The sequence below is a fragment of the Pan paniscus genome, chromosome 9, assembly GCF_029289425.2.
Source record: "Pan paniscus chromosome 9, NHGRI_mPanPan1-v2.0_pri, whole genome shotgun sequence".
In the NCBI taxonomy this organism is placed as follows: Eukaryota; Metazoa; Chordata; class Mammalia; order Primates; family Hominidae; genus Pan; species Pan paniscus.
Window position 1 is genome coordinate 89,273,290 of NC_073258.2, and position 14,809 is coordinate 89,288,098.

At 40.2% G+C, this 14,809-nt stretch overlaps 1 long non-coding RNA gene and 1 pseudogene across 2 annotated transcripts in view; one reads left to right on the forward strand and one right to left on the reverse strand.

The window, feature by feature from the left end:
- Positions 1-14,809, forward strand: part of LOC117974993 (uncharacterized) — a 93,013-nt gene that overhangs the window by 60,753 nt on the left and 17,451 nt on the right. Inside the window, exons 3-4 of one of the 2 annotated variants that reach the window (XR_008620236.2) lie at positions 1,708-2,098; positions 14,632-14,736. This is a non-coding gene — a long non-coding RNA (uncharacterized LOC117974993). The remainder of the gene's footprint in view (positions 1-1,707; positions 2,099-14,631; positions 14,737-14,809) is intronic. The other variant, XR_008620235.2, reaches the window with a different exon arrangement.
- On the reverse strand, positions 11,534-14,039 carry LOC100987786 (glyceraldehyde-3-phosphate dehydrogenase-like; annotated as a pseudogene).

Sequence of the window (14,809 nt, forward strand, 5' to 3'; positions counted from 1 at the left end):
TTTATTTAAAAAAGCAACTTTTAGCTTCAAGGCTTCAAGAAAAATGAGGGCATGAAATATATTTAGTTGTCTTTATTTGTTATTTTAGTCCCAATTCTTAATTCTACTTAGTAACCACTTGGTAACATTTAGTTTCTTAGAAACACACAAGGATCAACGACTTCAAAGCTAAAATTCAACTTCCTGAGAAACGAATTTGGGAACAAGATCTTAATACTAACACAAAGGTGAACCTTACATACAGTAGTTCCCTTTCATCCCTGGGGGATATGTTCCAAGATCCTCATTAAATGCCTAAAGCCATAGATATTACTGAACCTTACATATACTATGTTTTTACCTATACATACATACTCATGGTAAAGTTTAATTTATAAATTAGGTGCCATAAGAGATTGACAACAATAACTAATAAATTTATTATTAGTTAAGTATTGTTAAGTAAAATAAGGGTTACTTGAACACAAACACTGTGATACTGTGACAGTGGATCTGATAACCTGATACTGTGACAGTGGATCTGATAATGGGTAGGAAGCAAATACAGTGTGGATAACATTCGACAAAGGGATGATTCATGCCCTGGGTAGGGCAGAGTGAAACAGCCCCTGATTCATCACTCTACTCAGGACAGTGCACACTTTAAACTTATGAGTTGTTTATTTCTGGAATTTTCATTTAATATTTTTGGACAGCATTTGGCCATAGGCAACTAAAACCACAGAAAGAGAAACCATAGATAAAAGGAAACTACCATACAGGGAAACAGTTTGGTGTATTTATTTTTGTCGATTTCCTGTGGGATGAAAAAAATCTGTGTATCTGAAATGCAAAAAATATTTTAAGACCACTTTTTTTTTTTTTTGCTGTGTACCTCAAATTTAGAACTTGACAAAAATCAAGTTTCTCTCTAGTATACATGAATAATTCGTCATGTGCTGCAGTCTGTCTCTGTTTGCTTACACCAGATATGCCTAGAGCTTCCCCACAGTGTTTGGGAAATAATAGTTACAGAATTGTGTGTGGTTCTATCACATAATTTCTTGATAAAAATTGACCCAGGAGCTTAATTTCCCTCATCTGGAAGTCATCCTTTCTCACTTCTTACAGAAAGAAAGAAATGGAAGAAGTTATGAAATGAACTCTTAATGGTAACTGTAGAACAGGCACGATTTTAACTCAAATTTTATCCTACTTCTAATAATAATTCTTAGTGTTTGTCTAACATTCTATAGTTCATATAGTATGTTAATGTTTACTGAGATATATTTTGTGCTTGTTTATATAGGATTCTTGAATGTTTGTGTGTTTCCCATGTTTATATACCTTAGTTTAAATCTTGACACCACCCTCTTTTCTGATGAGAACCTCAGTGCTCATTTATTGGGTTTATGCCATGGATGAATTCTACTAACAAAAACACATACATGCACGCAGAGACACATGCTTAAGGAAGAACATCTGAGCATAATGTAAAATCCAATGACAGGGAGAGGACAAATGCATAGACACTAATAATACAAGGCAAAATGTGGTATAATATGTTAAATAAATGATACAATAAAAATGCCAAAAACATTCTGAGAAGAATAGAAATAATTATTAGGATTATTGAGCTTCTATTAGACACTAGATACTTTGCACTATACGTTGTTTTGGCCATTTACAATTATTCGGTAAGATAAATGACATATCTTTATTTTACAGATGAAATTTTTAAAAAAGAACCTTGAAGTCTGTGAGTGACCAATCAAAGATGAAAATTAATAATGGAAGACCTGGGATATACAATCAAGTCTAAAGCCTAGATATCTGGTTATTTTAGAAAAGCTTCATAGGCAAGTGTCAATGGAGCTGTGTTATTTGAGCTGAGCTGCACCTTGAAGAACCAAAAAAATTATAAATGGAAAAATAAAACCAAGTGCCTACACCAAAAGAATTCTAATGCTTAGAAGAGTTGCAGAATAAAATATGTTGCATGGGATGTCAATAGTAAAGGTCAAGATAGAGGACAAAGAAACACAGAGGAAGGAGGTTAATGGAATGAGAGAAGAAAGTCTTTTCAGAGGAAGTTGATATTTCACCTGAGTTGTAAAAGGTATGTACGTAGAGAAGAAAGGTAAGTGAAAGGGGTATAGAGCCACTTCTGACAGAGGGACTAGAGCTTACAGAGACATTGAAATGCAGGATCACAAAATCATCAGAAAATAGCAGGTAGTTCATAATGGCTGGAGCCTGGAACAGAGATCCCAATGCACAGGACGTGTGAGTGAGCCAGGGAATTGGTGAGGGAGGATGTGTACCCGTGAGAAATGAGTCTTGTGATTAGCAGCCAAATGGACCTCAAATGAAACTCTCCCCTTGACTCTATTCACAGGAATTTTCTAACCATTATCTTTTTCCCCTCTTAGGCACACACATGGAACTCAGTTACTATATATACATATGTCATTTTCATTTATTTATTTTTATTTTTTTATTTTTATTTTTTTTTAAAGTAGTCTTTTTTTTTTTTTTTTTCTTTTTTATTGATCATTCTTGGGTGTTTCTCGCAGAGGGGGATTTGGCAGGGTCACAGGACAATAGTGGAGGGAAGGTCAGCAGATAAACAAGTGAACAAAGTTCTCTGGTTTTCCTAGGCAGAGGACCCTGCGGCCTTCCGCAGTGTTTGTGTCCCTGGGTACTTGAGATTAAGGAGTGGTGATGACTCTTAACGAACATGCTGCCTTCAAGCATCTGTTTAACAAAGCACATCTTGCACCGCCCTTAATCCATTCAACCCTGAGTGGATACAGCACATGTTTCAGAGAGCACAGGGTTGGGGGTAAGGTCACAGATCAACAGGATCCCAAGGCAGAAGAATTTTTCTTAGTACAGAACAAAATGAAAAGTCTCCCATGTCTACCTCTTTCTACACAGACACAGCAACCATCCGATTTCTCAATCTTTTCCCCACCTTTCCCCCCTTTCTATTCCACAAAACCGCCATTGTCTTCATGGCCCGTTCTCAATGAGCTGTTGAGTACACCTCCCAGATGGGGTGGTGGCCGGGCAGAGGAGCTCCTCACTTCCCAGTAGGGGCGGCCGGGCAGAAGCGCCCCTCACCTCCCAGATGGGGCGGCTGGCCGGGCGGGGGGCTGACCCCCCCCACCTCCCTCCTGGACGGGGCGGCTGGCCGGGCGGGGGGCTGACCCCCCACCTCCCTCCCGGACAGGGCGGCTGGCCGGGCAGAGGGGCTCCTCACTTCCCGGTAGGGGCAGCCGGGCAGAGGTGCCCCTCACCTCCCAGACGGGGCGGCTGGCCGGGTGGGGGGCTGACCCCCCCACCTCCCTCCCAGACGAGGAGGGAGGATGCTCCTCACTTCTCAGACGGGGTGGCTGCCGCGCGGCGGGGCTCCTCACTTCTCAGACGGGGTGGTTGCCAGGCAGAGGGTCTCCTCACTTCTCAGACAGGGCGGCCGGGCAGAGACACTCCTCACATCCCGGACGGGGTGGCAGGGCAGAGGTGCTCCCCACATCTCAGACGATGGGCGGCCGGGCAGAGACGCTCCTCACTTCCCAGATGTGATGGCAGCCGGGAAGAGGCGCTCCTCACTTCCTAGATGGGATGGCGACCGGGCAGAGACGCTCCTCACTTTCCAGACTGGGCAGCCAGGCAGAGGGGCTCCTCACATCCCAGACGATGGGCAGTCAGGCGGAGACGCTCCTCACTTCCCAGACGGGGTGGCTGCCAGGCAGAGGCTGCAATCTCGGCACTTAGGGAGGCCAAGGCAGGCGGCTGGGAGGTGGTTGTAGCGAGCCGAGATCACGCCACTGCACTCCAGCCTGGGCGCCATTGAGCACTGAGTTAACGAGACTCCGTCTGCAATCCCGGCACCTCGGGAGGCCGAGGCTGGCGGATCACTCGCGGTTAGGAGCTGGAGACCAGCCCAGCCGACACATCGAAACCCCGTCTCCACCAAAAAAATACGAAAACCAGTCAGGCGTGGCGGCGCACGCCTGCAATCGCAGGCACTCGGCAGGCTGAGGCAGGAGAATCGGGCAGGGAGGTTGCAGTGAGCTGAGATGGCAGCAGTACCGTCCAGCTTCGGCTCGGCATCAGAGGGAGACCGTGGAAAGAGGGGAGAGGGGAGAGGGGAGAGGGGGGAGGGGGGAGGGGAGAGGGGAGAGGGGAGAGGGGAGAGGGAGCTCTCATTTTCATTTATTTTTAATATATTTACACTTGATTTAAACCAGGAACTATTATTTCATGGGATGGAGCTTAAGTGAATATATCTTAATGAGAGACCCTGATCCTGTCTGCAGTTTTGCAGGATCCGTAATGTGATTTGATTACCTTCTCCAAGGATGAGCAGGCCCTAGGGGACTGCATCACACTAATGAAACTTACAAATCAACAAATTTAATGCCAATATTGGGTAAAGGAAATGTCATTTAGTGAGAACCTACTCCATACAATAGTAGACACTTCACTCATATTATTTAAATTAGTTGTCACTACAACACAGTGATGTAGTTCTTTCTTTATCCCAATTTTATAGATGAGAAATTCAAATGAGATCATTAAATAATCTCACCTCATTTCAAAGCTACCAAGTTTTGAAGCAAAGAATCAAACCTAAGATTCTTTGATGTCTACTTCATGCAATGGGCAGAGAATACTCACAGTGGCTGAAAAAAATGATGATGATGATGATGATGATGATGGTGGTGGTGGTGATGATGGTGGTGGTGATGATAATGATAATGATGATATAATTAAAGTAATTATAATTTATTGAATGCTTACTTTGTGAGAGTAATACATTATATACCTTATCTTTTGTAACCTTCAAACAATTCTATTTGATGGGAAATTATTTCCATTTTAGAAATGGGGAAAGAGATGTTCAGAAAGTTTAAATAGCTTTCCAATATCCAAACCTGGTTAGGTGATGGGGCAGATATTAAAACCACATCTCTCTGACCACACAGAACTTTTCACCACTAGCAGAGTAAAAGAATATCTGATGAAAATAATACCTGAGTAGGAGAGTCAGAGTGAAGAGAATATATTAGTTGAGAGAATATTTCATCTAGGTTGTAGCAAAGAACAGAAAACCATTGACATTCTCCCAGTGAGGACACTGATCATGTATCTTTATAACTCAATGAAACAAACATTGAACACTTTATACCGTTGTTTTTCACTTTTACTAATAATTCTTATCAGTCACAAAAAGCTCTGGTGACTGTCTGTATTCATGATAGAAAATATGTGTTCTAATTTCAGTATATATGTCTCACCGTTTAGTAGGAGAAATTTTAGGTAGTGAGAAAGAAACAAATGTCTCAAACCTGAGCAAAACATTAATACTTTTTGATACTTTAAGAATCGTTCTTTATCAATTAGTAATACTTCTGATTAACATCCCAATCAGTGAAGTTAGAGTTTAGCCTACAAAGCTGATACATGTGTGATAGTATTACAAACTTAAAATCTTGTGAATAGATCAAAAACTTTAGCAGACATTCCTTTCTAGTACCTAGACTAACACTCTTATCAAGATAATAATTTTTTGTCATTTTCATTTATTTTGGCTTTTACTAGAAAGACACTCTTTGCAGAAGCAACATTTGAATTGGCTTTCTTTGAAGTGAGTACTCTTATTGACAGTTTGAAATAAACCTAGACCCTTGCTCAACATCAATACATCTGGGAAATTTTGTCTAACATTCCTTTGTTCCTTTAACCTAAACTCCTTGAAGAGGGGATTGACTTATTTCTACTATAACCCAGTTATCTGGTATGAGATTTGGTAAAAATAAACATGATTTCTAAATGTTAGTTGAAGAAATAAATATTTGAATGAATTTACCAGCTTTAGACCTTGTTTCAATTTTACATTGCTTACATTTTGGAAAGATGTTCCAGATGAGCCGTCTCATTCATTTATTTTTATTATTTTGCAAAGAATGTCTTTGGGGGCTGCTTATCAAGATTTCCTGTGTGTGTCCTGTCTGACTTGGTATCCTCCAGGCTCTGGTGAGTTTCCTCACCAGCCTGGGACACTTCCGTTTTTCCTTCTCCACTAACTCACATCACATTTCGGGATAGGGCTTCTAACCGCTCTTTTAATAGACACAGTTTTTAACAGCATTCTATCTTAAACATGAATAAACAGTTGGAATGTAGGCAACTTAGAGAATGTTTAAACAAATGAGAAGTAGCTGGAAGGTTGAGAAAAGGTCACTACAGTTATTGAGAGGAGTCTGACTCATGAAACAAAACAAAACAAAGCAAAACAAAAGTTACTTAACTGACAAAAAGCAAATCAGAGAAAAAAAAATCATGAGAACATTTTGGGTGGCTGGCTGAGGCAATACCAAAACTTCAAGTGATGAGAATGGGAAGTTAATCAGAAAAGACTGCTCCTAGGGTGGTGAACCTAGTGTGACTCCTGGAGGGAGGCTTTTTCCCAGCTGTCTTTCTGACTTTTCTGGGTATCTGCATTCTCACTTGTTAAACAAGGGGGTTATATTAAAGTAGATATAATATTATTTCCATTTCTAATCTTTTACATTGGGCTCTAAGTTTCTAGCAGACTAAATTCTTATGTTTTAGGGAATATAGTTAATCTCATATAGTTTGGTCTTTATATGTTTTTCTTCATTATTTAACCCATATTTATTGAGTGACTCTGGTTTGAGCACTGTGTTAGGCAGTGTGCAGGCAAGATGAGTAAGACAAAAGCACTATCATCGAATGCCTCATAGTCCGAGGGACCACCACATTATTAACAGTGACGTAGCAATCAGGAGAAGAGGAGATGGCTGGGACAGGGAGGAAAGGATGCAGGGATGGAGATGGAATGAAAAGGATAAGACCGAAGGAAAATATTTTATCATCTCCTGAAATACATGAAGGTTACCATTTTATCTTAGAGAATAAAAACTGGTTATGATTTTTGTTTTTACTCCTTTGGTTATAAATGTGTTGAGCTCTGGATCAACTTGCTGCACTAAGGATGGTAGTGCTGACTGGGATTACTTAAAAGGTTAATGAGGAGTTCACTAGCCTTTCCATAGTTTCTATAATAGAAGATAGTTAACTCTTAGTTTTATTGATGTGGGGCACTACCTAGCCTGGCCTATAGATTTGTGTTTACCATGCAGTAGCTGCTTGGAGATCTGGGAGGCTGCTTGGTGATTCCTCATACAGCTTGATGCTGACCTGAAAGATTAAAATGCACAGAGCAGCAGTGAGAATAGAAGAGCCTAGAACTGCTTGGGAAATTTGAATGCTCTCTTGGGCCATCCAGGTGGGCAGAATATGTGAAACAGATGGGCAGAAAATAATAGTAAATGGTATGGGCTAGTAATTAAATGGAAAGAGCGTATTTCACCTACATGTCTTCAGATTCTTGTTTCTTTCCTCACTCCTTCATGCTGTGAACCCTGTGCCTGAAAGCACAGAACAGCCAGCCCTAAGTCTCAGTTTGAGAGTTATCGTGGCCAAGACAATTCTTTCCTTCACTATGGCTTTCGAGGCATAATGCCTGATCATTGCATGGCATACTGTAGCAGTTAAGTAAGGAAACATTGTTTTGGTTGCTGTTCATTTGTTTTTATCTCCCCTTGTCTAAAAACATGCTTAGGTAAGTAGTAAATATATCACTAAGATGTTATTGGGAAACAATGCTGGATTTAGAGCTAAATATATGTAATTCGTGTAAGGGATTTTAAAGCATTTTTAAAATTAAAATAATGCATAAAGAATATAGAAATACAGAATACAGGCAAAATCCATATAGAAATGCATACAGAAAAGAGCACATAAAAGCACAAACTGAACATGCCTACATTAAAATAAATCACAACATTATCAACATCATGGAAGCACCAGTCCACTTCATGCTCCTCTCTAAGGATTATTTTTAATATCAGTTGGCAAAGTGTCTGCCTTCTAGAGTCACCAGTAGAGTTACAGGTTAATTTACTTATTACTTCTCTCTTCATGTGATGAGAGACGGTGGAAAACATAAGGGCAGGAACTAAGATTTTTTCTCCTTTGTATCCATGTATCCATGATACATCGATTGCAATGGCTCATACAAAAGCAATCACCATCTCAAGTTTTGTTTTAAAATATAAACCCTGAGACAAACATTAATAAGTAAATGTCTCTCAGAACCCCTAAGGAAACAAATGAAGGGTCTGGGAAAAGCTTGAGGGTGGCGAGGTGTGTATCAGTATTTCTTGAGAGTGCAGCTCATTGGGGACTTCCCTGATCCTGGATTCAGAAATGCTGGCAGCAAGCAGGAAAAGGCAGGTGTTTGAGCTGGATAGAAAGAAGTAAAAAGGGAGATGAGGATTCAGAAAGTGAAAGTGAATAGAGATCAGTTTTGGATTTTGTGTTGATGACTTGACCTCGCTTTCTTCATCTGTAACATTGAACCAATAACACTTGTTCCGGGATTCTTCAACAAATTTCTATGTAAATTTATTAAGCTGTGGGTCAACTTGTAGTCTCTGGAGCCCAGATATCTAATGAGAAGCTGCAGAAAAAAGTCCCATTGCCACATCACATTTAGTTTCTAGACTCATCTATTTGATTTAGCTTTTTAAATGTATGTAGAGCTCTCAGCAAAGAGGGATATTCTAAATATCTCTCTGAACATTAAAAGGCTAGAATAGAAGGGTGATGATAGTGAAAGGGGTTAACTAGTGTTTTTCATACATTAGATAATTCACAGCTGCTTCATTTTTCATACATTAGATAATTCACTTCAATGAACAATATTGAATATTCTTTGGAAATGTGTTTAGTGGAAATTCCCATTTATGCTTGTCTAAGTGGGTTGATGAGGCTTAGGTAATCAAGTTGCAACACTGGGGAAAAAAAGAGACCAGACAAGTACCAACAAGGAAATTCAACTGAAGTGTTGTTGGTGTGCCACATAGCCATGGGAAAATGAGGGCAGGATCAAAACTTGCTGGAAACTAGCTTCTCTATTTGTTTTCCTGTCTTTCTTTAACTGAAGTATAGGGGAAATTTTGATAGGCATAGATTTCCTTTGGATATCATCTCTTTAGCTACAGATTTGCCTCTGATAATTTCTGATTATCCTTATGCCAGTCTTGTGTTCAAATGCTTCTGAGCACCAACTAAAAGAGATCATACTCTATACAATGTAGAGATTCAGTGAGCTGTGACAAAAGAGTGCAATAGCCAGTCTGGAAACATCTGTGGGAGTTTTAATTAGAGGAGAGCCACAGGCTAAATGACTGACAGAAAAAAACAAAGAAAGTAGATGACTCATCTCTGAGCCAATGACAACAGGAGTACTCATGGATTTTCTCTGCTTTTAAACACTGTGGTTGGATTAAGTGTCTGAACTCATTCCCTGCATGCCCTATATTATTGAAATCTTTTCTTTTGGTTTAAATTTCCTAATTTATGAGTCTTTCTCAATGGTAATCATCTTTGAATAGTAGATTTCTGATATCTGAATTAGAAGAATCAGAGTAAAGCCATCACTCAATGAGGGCTGGTAGTGTGGTAGTATGATTTCAAGGACACCAGAAAAGCCTTTACTCACATTTCTTTCCAATTGAAGTTCCTTGGTCCGAACGCGAAGAATTCCTTGTTTCACCAAATGCAATCACCATCTCAAATTTTCTTTTAAAATATAAATCCTGATACAAACATTAATAAGTAAATGTCTCTCAGAACCCCTTAGGAAACAAATGAAAGGTCTGGGAAAAGCCTGCAGGTGGGGAGGTGTGTAAAAGTATTTCTTGAGAATGCAGCTCATTGGGGACTTCCCTGATCCTGGATTCAGAAATTCTGGCAGCGAGCAGGAAAAGGCAGGCGTTTGAGCTGGATAGAAAGAAGTAAAAAGGGAGATGAGGATTCAGAAAGTGAAAGTGAATAGAGATCAGTTTTGGATTTTGTGTTGATGACTTGACCTCCCTTTCTTCATCTGTAACATTGAACCAATAACACTTCTTCCAGGATTCTTCAACAATGATCAGAAGAGACTCTTTTTCCTTTGTCACACAAATTAATTATTTTTTTTTCTTTTTGTAAGACAAATGGTTTAAGTTTGGGATTTCAAGATAAATGTGTGTATGTGTGTGTGTGTCTGTGTGTGTGTGTATACAATATGTATTTCCTATTTATGTTTTTTGGGCCTTCTTTTGCTTGAGATTTTAAAATTTTTTTGAAAGACTTATTAAAAAGATCACCTCCCTCTTTAAGGATGAAGACAGGAAACTAAAAGAAGTCTGCCCAAGTTCATAGTTCATGGACATGATTTGATCAGTAATTCAAAAGGGCAATATGACCTTATGCTTTTTTAATCTTTCTTTGTTACCTAAGTAATCACTGGGAAAGGCTTTGATACTATATTCGAGATTAGAGCCACAAGTGACTTGATCAAACTTAATTTTTTCCAGGAGAGAGAGGATGGTTTCATGTCACATGTCTGTGAATCGTGACCCTACAAGCCTTTGAGAACAGTTCAGGATCACTGCACTTTACATCTCTAGGTTGAGAAGAGCAAACTTGATAGTGTATGAAAAGTGCCTAGCAGAGAGACTGCACTTAATAGGCATTCGGAGCAATTTATATACTAAACAATGATGAGGGTGGCTTCCCTGGATTTTTTACCCCCAATGTATTTTAGGCTACAAAGTGGACTGTCTTCTTTCACAGATAGAATAGGTAAAACATGGGCTGACAGAAAATTCAAATTTCAAGACACACTATATTTGTTTTATGGATACCCAGTAATGTTGTCACCACTAAATTAGCACATTGTGTTAATACCAAGCTTACTTGTTTACAAAACTAACCAACCAACCAACTAACCAACCAACCAAAGCAACAAATAAAAAACCAACTGAGTGATTCAGCAACTAGGAATGTTGAGATATCTTAAAATTTTTAATTCTCAGTTGACTTGGAGACAATTTCATGTACTAATTTAGACTTTTTCTGAAGCATTTTTTAGTCTGTAGCAACTCTTGAGGTAAAGAACTTCATGAATTTATTTCTTAATATAAGAGATAAGTCTCCTCCTCCTTCTCCATCTCCTCGTTCTTGTGGTTAAATTAACTCTTTTAAGCTTCAAGCAGAGTTTCCTAGGTGTAATAGATTAAAATTTCCAAATTATGTTTACCCATAAACACAATCCAATTTTGTGAGCATCCTTCACCAGTTTGGCTGTCAATCATCACCAGTCTATTGCCAAATATTTCATTCCTGTCCTTTCCATCACACAGAAAAAATTGGACTCCCACTCACTTTGATGTTAGGCATACTCATGTGCTTCACTTTTCTTCATGAAATCTGAATGAAATTGGCATATGGCTGCTTCCGAGCAGAAATTTTAAGAGCCATGATTAATTTGCTCCCATCTCTTTCTCTGCCAAAATAATTGTTGAAGATTAAACCCTTATCAGAGTGGGTGCCTGCGTTACTAGTATGAGCTGTGCTGACCTGAAATTTACAATGAAAAAGAGAAATAAATCAATTATTTTTTGGATGCTGAGATTTGGACGTTGTTTTTAAATGTAGTACAACCTAGCCTATTGTGATAAAATAAAATTGCATTACAGATTTGCAACTTTTCTCTCCTCAGACTAACAATGTTGGTTTCTAATCATATCTTTAAGTCAAGGCAAACATGTGCCATCTGTTGATTCTAAGGTCTTCTTATACTTTTTACTTTCTTTTTTTTTTATTTTGGCTGAGCACAGGGGACTTTATTGATGGTTCATGACAAGGAGGGGCTCCCTAGGCATCTCCCTCTTCAGGGGGTCTGCATGGAAACTGTGAGGAGGGGAGATTCTCAGTGTGGTGGGGAACTGAGTGCAGCAAGGACTCCCCAGCAGTGAAGGCCTCTCTCTTCCTCTCATGCTCTCGCTCGGGTTGGCAGTCCAGGGGTCTTACTCCTTGGAGGCCATGTGTGCCATGAGGTCTACCACCCTATTGCTGTAGCCAATTCATTGTCATGCCAGGAAATGAGCTTGATAAAGTGGTTGTTGAGGGCAATGCCAGCCCCAGCATCAAAGGTGGAAGAGTGGGTGTCACTGTTGAAGTTGGAGGAGACTACCAAGTGCTCAGTGTAGCCCAGGATGCCCTTGAAGGGGTCTTCTGATGCCTGCTACACCACTTCTTGATGTCATCATATTTGGCAGGTTTTTCCAGATGGCAGGTCAGGTCCACTACCGACACATTGACGGTGGGGACACAGAAGGCTTTGCCAGTGAGCTTCCTGTTCAGCTCAGGGATGACACAGCCTTGGCAGCACCTTGGCTTGTCCACAGTCTTGGCGCACCAGTAGAGGCAGGGATGATGTTCTGGAGAGCCCTGCATCCATCACACCACAGTTTCCCAGAGGGGCTATCCACAGTCTTCTGGGTTGCAGCGATGGCATGGACTGTGGTCATGAGTCCTTCCATGATACCAAAGTTGTCATGGATGACCTTGGCCAGAGGTGCTAAGCAGTTGGTGGTGCAGGAGGCATTGCTGATGATCTCGAGGCTGTTGTCATACTTCTTACGGTTTATGCCCATCATGAACATGGGGGCGTCAGCAGAGGGAGCAGAGATTATGATCCTTTTGGCTCCTCCCTGCAAGTAAGCCCCAGCCTTTTCCATGGTGGTGAAGATGCTGGTGGACTTCACCATGTACTCAGCCCCAGTGTCACCCCATTTGATTTTGGAGGGATCTCACTCCTGGAAGATGGTGATGGGATTTCCCTTGATGACAAGCTTCCCATTCTCAGCCTTGATGGTGCCATGGAATTTGCCATGGAATCATACTGGAACATGTAGATCATGTAGTTGAGGTCAATGAAGGGGTAGTTGAGGTCAATGAAGGGGTCATTGATGGTGACAAGATCTACTTTACCAGAGTTAAAAGCAGCCCTGGTGACCAGGTGCCCAGTATGGCCAAATCCGTTGACTTCCACCTTCACTTTCACCATGGTGTCTCAGGGATGAGGCTGGTGATGCACGAGAAGATGAGGCTTTCTGTCAAATGGGAGGAGCAGAAAACCTATACTTTCTACTTTCTTTCTATACTTTCTGATAAAATTCTGGCTTTAATTTCTTTACGTTTTACCATCATCATCATCATCATCATCATCATCACCAACATTATCAGTGATGTGCTTAACAGTAAATTCCAAGCTCCTAAATTTTAAGGGATAAAATAAGTTATTTTTCCAACAGCCTTATTTTAGAAATGAGACAACTCAGATCCTCCTAAGATAAGAGATTTATCCAGGACCATACGGTAGACTTCTTCTCAATTTTAACTTGCAATTTTTTTTAGGTCTTTGTACTTCATAACTCATGCCATTCATTTATTTATTCATTTTTGTGGTTTTTTGTTTGTTTGTTTGTTTTTTAGTAGTGTCATCCATGATGGATATTCATTCAAGTTAAATTTTTAAAAAGTAACTGCTGGCTAGTGGAAGAGCCAGGATTAGTCTCAATGACTGTAGCTTGAGAACAATGCTAAGTGTATTAGTTTTTTTAGGGTTGTCATAACCAAATAGCACAGGCTGGTGGCTGAGACAACAGAAATGAATTGTTTTCATGTTTTTGTTTGTTTGTTTGTTTGTTTTGAGACAAAGTTTAGCTCTTGTTGCCCAGGCTGGAGTGTAGTAGCGTGATCTCAGCTCACTGCAACCTCCACTTGTGGGTTCAAGCAATTCTCCTGCCTCAGCCTCCCAAGTAGCTGTGATTACAGGTGCCTGCCACCACGCTGGGCTAAAATTTGTGTTTTTAGTAAAGACAAGGTTTCACCATGTTGTCCAGGCTGGTCTCGAACTCCTGAGCTCAGGTGATCCACCTGCCTCAGCTTCTCAAAGTGCTGGGATTACAGGCATGAGCCACCATGCCTGGCCTTGTTTTCATAGTTCTAAGGACGAGAAGCCCAAGACCAACGTGTCAGCAGGTTTAGTTTCTTCTGAGGCTTGTTTTCTTGGCATGCAGATAGCTGCCTTCTCATTGACCACTCCCTTGGTGTTTCCTCTGTATGCACACACACCTGGCTTCTCTTCATTTGTCTAAATTTCCAATTCTTGTAAGAATGCCAGTCAGATTGGATTATGGCCCACCCTGACAGCATTTTACTTTAATCACCTCTTCAAAGTTCCTGTCTCCAAATACAGTTACATTCTGAGGTACTGGGGTTAGGGTTTCAACATCTGAATTTTGCGGGCACAAAATTCAGCACTATGATATGACAAATTGATCACATTTTAAATTAAAAACAAAGCAAAACCTAAGGTTAGAATCTCAGTATTATTTCTAGCAGCTTTGATATTTATGGAGTATCAGGTCATAGAATTTAACATAAAATATTAACGAGACTTCAGAATCATTTGCCCATCTAACAAAAGGCATTTAATCCCAGTTTTTACAAAATATTCATCCTGATTTAGCTGATAGTTGAGGTCCTTGTGCTGAGCCATCTGCTAATTCTGTGGAAGACTGACCACACCTTTGAACGGGGAGCCTCCCAGGTGCCAAATAGAAGAAATTGTGCAGAATAATCTGACTCACACTAACGATAGTCATCATCCTTACCTTCTCCTTTTCTCCCTCCCTTCCTTTTCCTTTTCTTTCCCAGGTCTTCTGTGAGTACACCGACAATTTCAAACACTATACTAGGAACTGAATTTGGATAAATCATAACCTGCCCCAGGGGCTCACTTCTAGGAGAGGGAACAGATAAGTAATTGCACAATTATAATATAATTATAACATACTATATAATGCTCTAGGCTGTATGAGTATATGAAAGAGGA